The sequence below is a fragment of the Limulus polyphemus genome, unplaced genomic scaffold, assembly GCF_000517525.1.
Source record: "Limulus polyphemus unplaced genomic scaffold, Limulus_polyphemus-2.1.2 Scaffold4200, whole genome shotgun sequence".
NCBI lineage: Eukaryota > Metazoa > Arthropoda > Merostomata > Xiphosura > Limulidae > Limulus > Limulus polyphemus.
The window spans coordinates 94,123-96,977 of record NW_013669810.1 but is presented as its reverse complement, the minus strand read 5'-3'; the positions used below and the strand labels follow the sequence as shown (position 1 = coordinate 96,977).

At 31.2% G+C, this 2,855-nt stretch overlaps 1 protein-coding gene across 1 annotated transcript in view; it reads left to right on the top strand.

Annotated features, from left to right (window-relative positions):
* The first annotated feature begins 1,738 nt into the window (after positions 1-1,738).
* The window catches only part of LOC106470751, a 64,996-nt gene continuing 63,879 nt past the window's right edge, over positions 1,739-2,855 (top strand). The window contains exon 1 of the mRNA XM_022399387.1: positions 1,739-1,743. The gene's annotated coding sequence lies outside the window, so the exon portion shown is untranslated. The remainder of the gene's footprint in view (positions 1,744-2,855) is intronic.

Genomic DNA, 2,855 nt, shown 5'->3' with positions numbered 1-2,855 from the left:
GTCAAGATGACTGGGATGTCTTACTCCCTTCACTGTTGATGGCCTATAGAACAGCAGAGCATGAAGCCACTGGATACACTCCAGCACAGCTGATGTTTGTTCAGGAACTTTGGTTGCCAGTGGACCTGATAACAGGACACTCACCTTACGAAGAATTGCCTGAAAATGTGCCGTAGTTCCTGAAAGTGTTATATGAAAGGATGGATGATATTCGTCATCAAGTGCGTTTAAACCTAAAAACGTCTGCTGATTTCATGAAGCTATGTTATGACAAGAAATCTAATGAAGTCTGCTTTGTAGCAGGAGACAAGGTGTGGTTGTATAATCCCAGGAAGACCAAAGGGAAGTCTCCCAAGTTGTCTTCTCCATGAGAAGGCCCATATGACATAGTGGATCGTCTCTCAGATGTGACTTTCCGAATAAAATGTGGTTGGCGAGGTAAGCCAATGGAGGGTGCATGCCAATAGCCTTTGGCATTATCACGGTCCAAGACATTTCACTTGGAACACTTTAACAGAACAAATGACGCAGTTGAAGACGTGTCACCTGAAAAAGCCACTGTCGAAGAAGAAGAAACTACCCGGTTTTGAGAAGGGAAAATGGTGAACCCATTAATCTTGTTACTACTACTGATGTGACTGCTACCAGTAATGGAGCAGATGAATCCCACGTGAAGCAGAATCCAATGAGACTGAGACCAGTATGAAAGAAGAAACATCCTGTATAATTAAGAGACTTTGTTGTATTTTAATTTTGTGTTTGTAAATTCTGTACATTTAATTAAGTTATTGTTAATTATCTATTGGTTTAATGTAATTGGCTATTGTTCGGGACGAACAGTACTAAGGAAGGGGCAGTGTTATGACAGCAGAATTCACGTGACACTTCTGGTGTTTCTCAAATGATCATGGAAGTTTGAGTGTGATCAAGATGCCCTCTTTGTTAGTATGTAAGCATAGCAGAGAAACCAATCCAAGATGTGAATGAAGAGGGAGCAGTAGCTCCTTTGAGTTCCATGTAATTTATGATTCTGTTAGTTTTGAGCTAGTGAGCTGTAAAGTGTATGTTTTGGACTCATCGAGAGTGAAGTTATCGAGATTGTGATTTATAGAATGTATTATAAAAGTTGTTAAGTTTAAAGTGGTAAGAAACGTACTGATTGTGGAACTACTGTGTATTAAAAGTTTGTATCAAGGAAGAATAAACTGGTTTAATCAAGAAAGGACTTGTATCACTGAAGATCCTTGGAAAGAATTTCTGCAGACATTGAAAGGTTGGCTAGAGTATCCACATCTGCTGAATTTTTTTTTTTAATTATATGAGGCTGGTTATGTTGAGGTTAAACTGGATCGACTGTGAACCCCAATGCAATTTGGGTCTTTCTTCTGCCAGTACTTCAAAAAACCAGGGCACATTACATAATGACCCACCTTATAATTTGTGTCCTGGTGTTGGATATTTGTATTGTGGCTGCAATTTTTATTTTTCTCTCTTTCATGAACTTGCATTTAATTAAATTTCATTTAAGGTTTGGATATGCTGCATAAGATTCTTGCTAATCTAATGTACCTATTAACGTGTGGTATATGCGATCTTAAATATGTAGGTCAAACTACAAATCCTTTACATCTGAGAATTAGTTTACATAGATTGCAAAGTAAAAAAGGTTTCCCACATTGAACTGAAATAGACCATTTTAACAGGCACGAATTCTGTCATGTTAAAATTACTATCTTAGAAAAAGTTCACAATGTTGACATTCTAACAGAAAGGGAAGAGTATTTTATATTAAAATAATAAACTCTTTACCCTTATGGTTTAAATCATGAATTTCAAAATAAAACTACTGAATCTTTAAGTAAATCAAATTTTTTTCAACGATTGTTTTATATTGATGTCTACAATAAGAAAAACTAGAAAACGAGGGAAATGTAAAAAACATGTAAAATGGATTATTTTCAAAACATTTTGTAAGAATCTGAATTCTGTTTATACCAACACTAATAATATTGTTAAAGATATTATTAAAAATATTTTTGAATTATATTTGAAAAGTATAAAATATTTACTAGGCATTGCATATACGTTTGAATTTATAAATTTACATATTAATGATCTTGTTTTGGATTTATTTAAAGTTAGATTAAATTGATATATTTATATAGATATATTTTCTAATGATAAAAACTATAAAAGACAACCTACAAAAATCATATATTGTTATATATTTAAAACATTAAAGTGTATGATGATCTTTTCTGCTTTCAATCTTACATAAAAGTGTTCAAGAAAAAGTATTTCCTATAAAAGTATTACAACCATATGTTAGCTTTAGATACAATAAACTGATAGAACATTTTACTTTTAACTATAAACAATTCATTGAAAATCTTAATCCAGAGATACTGATAATTTACCTTGCAAATGTAATAGTAATACATTTACTGATTCTTTTCATTACCATATTATTACTGGTGATTTAATGTGATCAGAGATATTGATCTTATAAACATTCTAAAGAAAGGAACTAAATTTAGAATCTTAAATAAAACTACAAAGAATGAAATAATACAAAATATAGAAAAAAAAATATTGATGAATATATTAGAAAAATTAGAAAAAAAATCTTTATACCCCAAAGATTCTTCTTTGAATGGAAAATATTTATCATGAATAACATAAGAAAGAAGTTAAAAGTATTTAAATTTATCTAATTATGCTATAGATATTCCTTTTCCTATTTTTAAAAGAAAAATCAAAGAAATTCAAAAACTCTGTGATTATTCCAATCAATAAAGCTAATAGCAACTTTGGATTTATATGTAAAAGATTTTATGCACAGATTATAATAAATG